This window comes from Lissotriton vulgaris, chromosome 7, assembly GCF_964263255.1.
Source record: "Lissotriton vulgaris chromosome 7, aLisVul1.2, whole genome shotgun sequence".
NCBI classification, from domain to species: Eukaryota; Metazoa; Chordata; class Amphibia; order Caudata; family Salamandridae; genus Lissotriton; species Lissotriton vulgaris.
Window position 1 is genome coordinate 1544531267 of NC_141695.1, and position 12062 is coordinate 1544543328.

The 12062-nt window shown below is 41.3% G+C and overlaps 1 protein-coding gene across 1 annotated transcript in view; it reads right to left on the reverse strand.

Annotated features, from left to right (window-relative positions):
- Nucleotides 1-12062, reverse strand: part of LOC147705973 (protein-glutamine gamma-glutamyltransferase E-like) — a 307618-nt gene that overhangs the window by 167772 nt on the left and 127784 nt on the right. The window lies entirely within an intron of this gene.

Genomic DNA, 12062 nt, shown 5'->3' on the forward strand with positions numbered 1-12062 from the left:
CTACCTTCTATTACCAACTTTTGGAGATATTCGCGCTAAGCGCGAATATCTCCAAAATCTAACACCTGCCCTGAGCAGTTCTTAGCCATGTTATCCAATGGGAGGTGGATAACATGGCTAAGAGCATTAGGTCGATAATACATGAATATCGCTGACTTTTCTGCGATAATAGCAAGGTTTATCTGCGATAAAAATCGCCGATGTGCGGCGATAATTTTTGTCTCTAAACAAGTTATAGACAAAAATTATCGCTAGTTGTTCGTAATATGCCCCCGGGTTTTTGCTTGCAGAAATCGGGAGGCGGGAGACTAGCACTGAAATCAGTACTCACACGCCTGAATCAGGAGGATTGGCATGTCTGAATTCTCTACAGCTGGGGCCATAAACTACATCCGCAGGGGTAGGTGATAGCCTGGGACCAGCCTGGCATCTAAAATGGCTGCCGTGCACGACAAAATTGTGGCATTCGAAAAAAGGCAAGATGGCGCAGCCGCTGGAAGAGATATATCAACATATATCAGCCTCCTCAGCCACCCTCAGGAAACATAGGGGATTAGGATATGTCTCCCGCACCCCCTTATACCTAGTACTTTAATTAACGAAGCACAAAATGGCGAATTCCCGTTTCGCTACCAGTTTGCGGCCCAGTTCGCGGCCCGTGAAGCGCTTCTACCGTGAAAAATCATTTTTTTTTTATTTTCCCCACGGGACCCTTTAATAACCCCAACAACATTCCTAGGGGGTCAAGAGGGGGATACCTTGCCCCCTTTCATTAAATTCCCCCTTAGTTTTTCACCTTTTCTTCTCTCTCGATCCTACCGAGAGACAAGATGGCGGCCGCTCCGGACTGTCACGCAGCAAAAAAAAAAAAAAAGCTCACGCACAGCCGCTGGAAGAGATGTATCAACATATATCAGCCTCCTCACCCACCCTCAGGAAACATAGGGGATTAGGATACGTCTCCCGCACCCACTTATAACTAGTAATTTAATTTACGAAGCACAAAATGGCGAATTCCCGTTTCGCTACCAGTTCGCGGCCGCGCTTCTACCGTGAAAAATCATTTTTTTTTTATTTTCCCCACGGGACCCTTTAATAACCCCAACAACATTCCTAGGGGGTCAAGAGGGGGATACCTTGCCCCCTTTCATTAAATTCCCCCTTCGTTTTCCACCTCTTCTTCTCTCTCGATCCTACCGAGAGACAAGATGGCGTCCGCTCTGGACTGTTTAGAATGTTGACAGACACCGGAGAGCCAATCAGCTTTCTGCGCGCAAAGTTCCGATAAGCGAAAAGTAAGCGGACCGGATCGCTGCCCAGAGCGCTGTTACAGATATATATCTTGGTTTGAACGTTAATTTCTCAAAAACTACTGGAGCACATATATTGAGACCTAGCAAAGGCACATCGGGCTAACAGTCCCTACAATTTTGCCAAGTTTCGTGCAAATCCATTCAGCCGTTCGAGCTAAAAGTGAGTCCAACCGCCCTATGGAAAACTCAATGCAAAAAACGCGTTTTGGGACCCCCCTTTTTTCTCAGCCCCCCCTTGACGAAACCCCACCAAATTTTCAGGGGCTGCTCAGAAACAAAATGTGCCATTTTCCTGAAAATTTCAGCCGATTCCGTCCACAAACGCCAAAGTTATTAGACATAGAATTTTCAAAAGTCCCATAGGGAAAAAATTCTAACTATATATACCTACTGGCGATAGCCAGTAGGTAATATATATATATATATATATATATATGTATATATATATATATATATATATATATATATATATATATCAAAACAAAACCCTTTCAGGCATAGAGTGACGCATAAATTATGCAAAAAAGAAGGAGAGAACTCAAGTTTAGGTGGAATGCATCTCCTGTTAGAGCACTCTCAACACCAGCGACACTCTAGATGTGCTCACCTCAAATGTCTGTTTTTCTATCAAAGTTTTTAAGCATAGGATTAGCACAGTGCTATCCACGCCGAGTTAGAAAAAGACAAAGTATTTTGCCATTTATACAGCAAAGTCTTTAAGCATAGGTGTCGTGTTGCCCCTTTAATTTGTACTTAGAATTGTTCTGCCTTAAGTATTCCTTTATGTCACAGGATTCCTTTCCTAGCTTCTGTGTGTTACAGTTGCTGGGAAGAAGTCCTGTGTAGGTTGTACCCTACCTTGCTCCTGTGCTTTCTTCAAATAAACCTACTTTTCTACTAAATATTGAGTGGACTCAATACTACAATTTTGGCGACGAGGTCCAGGAAGCACCAGGAACCCATGAACCCTGATGATTTTGACTTTATCAACTTTAACGTTTTTTTTTCATATTTACAAGGAAAATTTTTTTTTTAAATAATTTTATCCTATCTTCAAATTTTACCACCTCTGACAATTCTCCTGCATTGTGGAAACCCTTTCCATCAAGAATTCTGCCTCTACTGCTGATATTTGACTGGTTCCTTTATGCCTCTTCCAACTGCTTTTACTCCACAACATCATGTGAGTAACCTCTTTTTAACTTTGACCCCGTTTCCTGAATGCGCTTTTATTCTTGACATTACTGCAAGCGCTGCGCAGGGTCAAATTCTCTAAAAATTAGTTTTGAGAAGAGTGCATCTTTTAAAAAGGAGAGTTCAAAAGAAGCCTACTTGAACGAGCGTTTTCGGCCTCGAGCGTCTTCTTTCTCGAGCGCCGGCATTCTCGAGCGCTTCCATTGCTTGACTCTCTGGCTGTAACGAGCTCGTCATTCCCTCGCGTCAGACGCACGTTACGCGCTGACGTAGGACGCCGGCGGCCATCTTGAGTATTTGTTTACCAACGTTTCCACGGCAACGTTTTCAACGCTACACCTCTCCTTCGTTTACCAGCGTTTCCACGGCAACGTTTTCAACGCTACACATTATTTCACAGCGTTTCTTCGTTCAAAGGCAGAACAAAGCGGTTTCCATCAGCGTTTTTCAGCATCTTCACTGTACCAATTCATCCAATTACTTTCTCATTTCCCAAGTAAGGTTATTTTTTTTCAACTTCATTTCTGACCTTGTGACTTCCTCATGGCTACTCAAAATTTTACAATACAATCTCCTCAAGCATTTTGGCCATCTGGTTCAGAACCCTGCATGAAGTGGCTTCAATGGAAGGCATATTTTCTAAACTTTATTGATACCATCGATGAAGAAGCAAAGATGAAACCTGAAAGGAAAAAAAAATTATTTTTACATTCTCTTGGTGCTGGGGGTTTAAAAGTATATGAGGAAATGTCAAAGTGTACAGGTGGTGGAGATTCTAATGTTTTTGATGATATTCTAATCGATTTTGATAATCATTTTTCCCCTAAAGTGTGCATTGGTATTACCAGATATAAATTTTTCCGCAGGAAACAACAACCTGGAGAAACTATAGACGTTTATATTTCTGAATTGAAAAAGATTGCTGATGACTGTAAGTTTGATCACCTTCAAGAACAATTCATAAGGGATCAGTTCGTAATGCATGCATCAGACCCATCAATACAAGATAGACTTTGGATTAATGGCGACTCTGACCTTAAAGATGTTTTAGCTATTGTTAGGAAAGCTGAACTTTCTGGTCGCAGCGCCAAAGCTATTAAGATTAAGGAAAAAGTTTCCCCAGACCCTAACGTTGTTTCGGAACATACTGTTTCTAGAGTTCAAAGTAAATCTGGTTATAAACAGAAGTTCCAAAATAAACCTAAGTCTGGTGAGGTTAATAAAACGGATAAAAATCCGGACAACCTCAAATGTTTCAGGTGTGGCAGTAGTTCACATTTAGCTAACTTTAAAATGTGTCCTGCCACTAAGGAAAAATGTTCCAATTGTGGGTTAATTGGTCATTATTACAGTGCTTGCCACAGGTCTAAAAGTAAGAAAGTAAAGGTGATTTATGATTCTTCCGATTCTAGTGGTGAAGAAAATTTAGTTAGAAAGGTTTTACATTGTTCTGTAGAAGACGAATGTATTAAAAAAGTTTCACATTGCTCTATGGAAGATGAATGTGTTCAGAAACCACTTGAGAAAGTTTTTATCTTCAACATTAATGATTCCTTCAAAGGAAATGTTCTTAAAAAACCTATGTGTGACATGAGAATCGGTGGGGTTCCCATCAACATTTATGCAGATTCTGGTTCCCCGTACACTATTGTTAATGAAAAAGTGTGGAATTCTGACTTTGCACAGCACTTAGGTAATGATTTTTATGCTTCTGATATTTCTCCTGAGGGGTATTTAGGAGAAAAGATTGAAATTGTCGGTTTCAAACCCTTAAAATTCAGATTTAAAGATAGAAATTCCTTAGGGAAACTCTATGTTTCTAAACGTGGTCCTTCTGTCCTTGGATGGAGAGATCAATTTAATTTAGACATTATTCTTAATCCCAATAGTCCCGAACCTGTTTTAATAATTGATGACGGTGAAAAAATTGGAGATTCCATGTTTAAAAAGTTTCCAAAAGTTTTTAGCGGTAAAATTGGTAATCTACAAGGATTTTCCCATCGTATTATTTTGAAAAGTGACGCGAAACCTAGAATTTTTAAAGCTAGAAACATACCTATCTTAGTTCGCAATGATGTTGAAAAAGAATTAGACAAGTTGGTTAAGGAGGACATCATTGAGGCTATAGAATCCTCCGAATGGATTTCTCCAGTTGTTATCGCCAGACGTGCGAATGGCAAAATTAGGCTATGTGTTGACCTTCGCCATTTAAATGAGAACATTGTTATTGACAAATTTCCGTTACCCAAGATCTCTGAAATGTTGTCTTCCGTTCAAGGTGCTACCATATTTTCTACATTGGATCTTTCTGCCGCATACCATCAGATTTCCTTGGATTATGACAGCAGGCATCTCACTGCATTCATCACCCCGATGGGTTGTTTTCAATTTAAGAGGATGCCATTCGGTTTGGCCTCTGCTGCTGCCATTTTCCAACGTATCATGCACCAATTATTTGGCAAACATCCCAAAATTAAATTTTTCCAGGACGATATTTTAGTTTATGGTAAGGATGAATCAGAACACAACTCTATTCTTGAAGAGGTTCTTAATATCCTGGATGGTAAAGGGTTAACCATTGAGTTTTCCAAATGTCATTTTGGAGTTAAATCCGTAACTTACTTAGGTCATGTTCTATGTTCTGATGGTGTCTCAACTAAACCCAAACTTGTTGACGCCATTAAGGAAGCACCCTCTCCGACCAGCAAGGATGATGTCCGATCATTCCTCGGTATGGTAGAATTCTACTCTAAATTTGTTAAAGGATTTTCTAGTAAAGTTTTCAATATCAGACAACTTTTGAAAAGTAAGGTCAAGTTTGAGTGGTCCGCTCTTTGTGAGAATGAATTTAATAGTATTAAATCTGACATCATCAATGCCCCAGTGTTGTCCCCTTTTGACTTAGACCTTGATTCTGTCATTACGGTCGATGCCAGTAATAAAGGTTTGGGGAGCGTCCTGTCACAAATTGACAATTCTGGGAAAGAACACATTGTCGCTTTTGCGTCCAGGGCTCTTTCAGTTCCTGAAAGCAAATTCTCTGTCATTGAAAAGGAAACTCTTGCAGTTGTCTGGTCCTTAGAACATTTTCGGAGTTTTGTATGGGGCAAAAGCTGTGTAGTCAGAACTGATCATAAACCCCTTACCAAACTCCTCTCCACTGAAGGCCTTTACAATGCCACTGCTAGAATTGCTAGGATGACTATGCGCTTACAAGATTTTGTAATCAAAATTGTCTATTTTCCAGGCAAAAACAATGTTATTGCTGATTTTCTTTCGCGCATGCCCTCAGACTTGCAAGAATGTGAGGTTAATGAATGGGATTCCTTTCAAGTTGCCCTCATTCATGATGATAATCCTTTTTGCATTGAGAAAAAAGTTTGGACTGAAGAGTATGTTAAGGACAATGTCCTGGTCTCTGTTATTTCTTTTATTCGCAATGGGTGGATAGAAAAAAGTAAATTATCTTCTGACCTTAAACCATTCTGGGAGGTCAGGAATGAACTTACTGTTTTTGAAAACACTATTTTTCGGGGAGATAAAGCTGTTCCCCCTGTAACGTTGAGAGACTCCATTTTAGGATTATGCCACAAGGATCATTGTGGTATTGTTAAAACCAAGCAAAATATCAAACAATGGTACTGGTGGCCAGGTATTGATGTCATGTCTGAAAGAATGGTACGTGAATGTGTTGTTTGTTCCAACTCAGATAAAGTTCTCAATACTTTGAAACCAGACATGTGTGTACCTATAGTTCCTGATGGTCCTTGGCATACCGTTGCTATGGATATTATGGGACCTATCGGTGTTTGTCAGAAATTTGTGATTTCTATCATTGATATTTTTTCAAGGTGGCCCTGTATTACCATTGTGAACAGAGTCGACTCAGCCACAGTCTTAGAGTTTATTGATAGAGTTTTTATGGAGGAAGGTCTCCCTACACAAATTATCAGTGACAATGGTGTCCAGTTCGTGTCCAAACTTACTAAATCTTATTTTGACAGGACAGGTATAATCCATAAAACCACTTCATTATATAACCCAAGTGGTAATGGATTATGCGAGAGGTTTAACAAAGTCCTGAAAAATGCTATTCAACTTGCTATTATGAAAGGAGATAATTGGGAAGTTGGTGTTCACAAAGCTGTTTGGTCCTATAGAACCAATATTCATGATGCTTTAAAGATGTCACCCTTTGAAATTATGAGAGGCCGTGTCGCTAGGACTAAATATAATCCTAATTGGTTGCATAAAAAAGACTGTTTGGATATCTGCATGAATGAAGTTAAAAACAATATTGTTGGGAAACATCTCCAATACAAGAAGGAGTTTGACAATAAATTTGCTTCAGGTTCCACAAAAGTTGAAGCTGGAATGCTGGTTAAAGTTAAAAAACCATGGAAGGTTCGCAAAGGTGATTCTCAATTTTCTAAACCTTTAATGATTAAGAAAGTTCTACGCAATGCTGTTCTTTTAAGTGATGGTAAAGTATGGAATTTAAAGAGAATTGCTATTTACAAAGGGAATAAAAATTCTTGCACTGTGAATCCTACAATTTTACCCAACTCCTCGCTAAGTCCTCCTATTGTTCAAAAAGAGGATCATGGTGGTTTTCTCCTTTCTGAAAATATTTCTGCTCCTTCTGAAATTACATCTGTTCCTATTGGCATCTCTACTGATGACAGTATTAATAGTGAAGTTGTGCCAGATGTTTCTAGTAAGGATTTTTTGGGTTCTTCTGACAGTGTCAATGATCTTCACCATTCTAATGATTGCGTTTCTTCCAATCGTAGCAACAACAACACTATTGTTAAAGATCCCAATTGTTTTGAGAATCCTGTTATTGGTAAGAAACGTGTTTGTTCCAAACCCATATGGTTACGAGATTTTGTTTGTTAATTCTTTTTGTTTTTTGTTTTTCTAAAGGAAGAAGATGTGTCGTGTTGCCCCTTTAATTTGTACTTAGAATTGTTCTGCCTTAAGTATTCCTTTATGTCACAGGATTCCTTTCCTAGCTTCTGTGTGTTACAGTTGCTGGGAAGAAGTCCTGTGTAGGTTGTACCCTACCTTGCTCCTGTGCTTTCTTCAAATAAACCTACTTTTCTACTAAATATTGAGTGGACTCAATACTACAATAGGACTAGTACAGTGCTGTCCTTGCCGAGCTGTAAAATCACAAAAGCCATTTATTACTCCAGGCACAATATTACAGCTTTGAATTGGTAAAATACCAACTCAAGCCAACCTGGAATGAGTAAAAGCAACCCCTGACACAGTGTTTCGCTCTAATTAGAGCTCTTCAGAGAGGTATAGCTTTGTCCAGACACAAGGGCGCACCCAGTATTAAGTCAAAATAAACCCTTTCAGGTATAGACTGACGCATACATTATGCAAAAAAGAAGGAGAGAACTCTGGGTAGTTCTCAAGTTTAGGTGGAATGCAGCTGCTGTTAGAGCACTCTCAACACCAGCGACACTCTAGATGTGCTCACCTCAAATGTCTGTTTTTCTATCAAAGTTTTTAAGCATAGGAATAGCACAGTGCTATCCACGCCGAGATAGAAAAAGACAAAGGGCCCCATTAGGATGACGGGCGGACTTTGTCCGCCCGCCACCCTATCGGTATTCTGGACCGCCCGCCATAAGGGCGGGGGTCCCGTTGGGGGAATTAGGATGTGCCCGCTACAGTGGCGGGCACATCCTTTATTTTTAGAATTGTGGCGGGCGGTGCACTCTGCACCTTCCGCCACAATGCTAAAAATGAATTTTTGCATTTGCATATACAAAGCGGCAGGCACCGCGCGGTGCCTGCCGCTTTGTATATGCAAATGAAGCGGGGTACCATAGGTATCCCTCCTGTGCACCCCCACCTTGGCCTTCACCATGGTGCTGCGGCCCCCACTAGCAATGACCGCATGCGTTTCTGTGGCAGGATCGCCGCCGCGGAAAGGCACCTATACACACGCATGCTAATGTGGCTGGCGGTGTCTGATAGACACCGCCACCATATGAACCCTTTTCCGCCCCGGCCGCAAGGCGACCAGGGCGGTAAAGTGGCGGGCGGTGTTTGCCTCCGCTGCGGTCCCCCCCGCCATTGTAATGTGGCGGGGGGGAAAGGGTGGCGGGCGGGCATTTCTGTGGGGCGGATCGCCAGCGCCACCATGGCGGTGGCGATCCGCCCGACATCATAATGGAGCCCAAAGTCTTTTGCATTTATACAGCAAAGTCTTTAAGCATAGGACTAGTACAGTGCTGTCCTTGCCAAGCTGTAAAATCACAAAAGACATTTATCACTCCAGGCACAATATTACAGCTTTGAATTGGTAAAATACCAACTCAAGCAAACCTGAAATGAGTAAAAGCAACCCCTGACACAGTGTTTCGCTCTAATTAGAGCTCTTAAGAGAGGTATAGCTTTGTCCAGACACAAGGGAGCACCCAGTATTAAGTCAAAACAAAACCCTTTCAGGCATAGAGCGACGCATAAATTATGCAAAAAAGTAGGAGAGAACTCTGGGTAGTTCTCAAGTTTAGGTGGAATGCAGCTCCTGTTAGAGCACTCTCAACACCAGCGGCACTCTAGATGTGCTCACCTCAAATGTCTGTTTTTCTATCAAAGTTTTTGAGCATAGGATTAGCACAGTGCTATCCATGCTGAGATAGAAAAAGACAAAGTCTTTTGCCATTTATACAGCAAAGTCTTTAAGCATAGGACTAGTACAGTGCTGTCCTTGCCGAGCTGTAAAATCATAAAAGCAATTTATCACTCCAGGCACAATATTACAGCTTTGAATTGGTAAAATACCAACTCAAGCCAACCTGAAATGAGTAATGGCAACCCCTGACACAGTGTTTTGCTCTAATTAGAGCTCTTCAGAGAGGTATAGCTTTCCGCACCACACTTACCATAATACACAGTCTCATTTGAGCCTCCCATTGGTGGGTGTGCCATATGGAAAATGCAGAAGTGGGTTAGCGGTTGCGCACACCGCTTCCGTTAAAGCCCCTGAAGAGAAACATATGGAGCTTCGAAACGGGTCGGGCAGATCCATTACGGAGCGGCATCTACAAGCGGATCCCCGTCCTCGCCTACACATAAATGAAGCTGCTGCTCGTGTGCTACTCAAAGGTGGACAACCTTGGAGCGACAATAGATATATAAATATATATATATATTTATATATTTGTTATACAAACGCCCTGGAGCTTAGGAGTGCACTCGGCAGGAGGCCTGCCTTTCGGCTATTGATTTCGGCTTCTTTTGTCATCCCCAACAAGCATTCTTCTGCGCCCTTGGAGTTTCGATACACAGCATCTTAATCATAGGCTTTTTAATGTAAGGTTGCAGGAAGTGCTCTTTTTTATTTTCATTATCAAATACACACCCATAGTGGGCTTGGCAAAGTGCATTTCATTTTTCAATGCATTATGAGATGTATAGTCCTTCAAGAGCATTAATTATTTCCTTAGTATGCTCCAGACACCTTCAATACATTTGCCTTCATAGGCTTGTCAAAACGAAAAAAGTCAATTTCTTTAGGCTTTTTTGCCAGCAACGGAAGAAGTGGAAATTAATAACCGAAAGGCAGGCATCCTGCCAAGTGCACTCCTAAGCTTCAGGGTGTTTGTATAACAAAATTATTCACATTAGCCCCTGTCGTAGAGGAGAAGTACCACCTCGTCATCAGAGGGGCTGAGGGGAGAGACAATTCTTCACTGGACAGCGCTGGAAGCCTAAATACATTGACTTTTTCGTTGTGCCAAGCCTACAAAGGTAATAAAGTGTATAAATGTATTGAAGGGAGACTACTAAGGAAATAATTAATGCTCGTGAAGAACTATACATCCCATAATGCATAGAATAAGGCAGAAGATACGATAAGAGCCTAGAGCAGGCATAAACGGTTCTACTCTAATACAATACACCTATCTATTCACCCTGTAGGTTTACGCCACCACTTCACACCCAGGCCACCTAAAGCACTGACTTACATCAGCAACTACATCCTATTCCTCATATACCCTTACTGCCTCCTACCCACTGTGTACTTCATTATCACTCTACACCAAGATACACCTACACTACTCCTCACACAGTGCCTAAGCATCAGCACTTGTCGATACCGGCACATATGCCAGCATGCCTAAAGGTGGCGATGTTTGTGTAATTTGGAGATGAGCAGTTGTTTGTTAGCTCAATATACATTAAAAACAACGTATACCTGCCGGCCAAGACATTCTTATATCTTTGGGGCCTGGAATAATCTAAATTCCCACACTTGTACAAGTGTGATGGTTAATAGTTGTGTTGGTATTGGCCGCACCGGCGGGCTCAATGGGTGACGCAAGCTGCAGTGACCTCCTGTCAAGGGCCCTGGCACCAATGTTATTTTTATAAATCAAGCATAGCCCACACCATCTATATGTTAACCATTAGTCGTAAATCCGGCTACGATAGTCTTGCAGCACAATATTTTTTTGCCATTATTCTGACATACAACCATCAAAGAAGCATGCACTGCTGCTACTTACAGTCAATGCGTGGGGAAAGCTTGAACACCTATTGCTGTTGCACCTTTCTTAAGTGTGATGAGAGCTTTTCTGATGAGCTGTATATATTCGTTATTTGAGTGAAGCTTGCAGTACCGCTGCATGTGATTTGCTGTTTTGGTAACTGAGAAAAAACAGTACTTCTCTTCCCATACTGCATATTTCTGCAGGTGTGGGAAGCTTGCACTACTGCTGCATGTGAGCTGCCATTTTGGTGAATGAGAGAAAGCTGTACTGCTGTTCCCATGCTTCATGTTTCTGCAGGTGTGGGAAGCTTGCACTTCCGAGGTGCCTCTGCTGCATATCTTCTGTGTGCAAGGAAAATTTGCCTGCTACTGTGAGTATTGTACGTGATCTGTTTGTAAAGGAAGTTTGCCTATGGTGTGCCTGCTTTTTAGGGACTAATGAATTTGTGAAACCCTTTCCCTAATATAAAGGCAAACATTATTAACTTTGTTAATATTGTATTATTGGTGCTGATTTTCGCTTTCCTCGGATGCTTTAACAGTTCATCTGACGGGAAACAACCTTTACAACGCAGTCATTACAATGCAATACCTTTGCATAGCAGTCATTACATCGCAACATCCTTCACATAGCATGTCATTACAACACAGCCATTACATTGCATGGCACTACAACGCATGTCATTACAACGCATGTCATTACAACGCATGTCATTACATCGCAAGTCATGACAATGCATACTATTACAACGCATAATACCCTTACACTATCCGACACTTACCCTACTGTTGCACTCACTGGAGTTAGAATAGTAATTTTTACCCCTACACTATCCAACACTTACCCTACTGTTGCACTCACTGGAGTTAGAATAGTATTTTTTACCCCTACACTATCCAACACTTACCCTACTGTTGCACTCACTGGAGTTAGAATAGTAATTATTACCCCAATACTATCCAACACATACCTTCTATTCTATTCTATTCTGGGTTTGGTAAAGCGCAACAGCTACCCCAGCAATGGGGCGTCCCGGCAC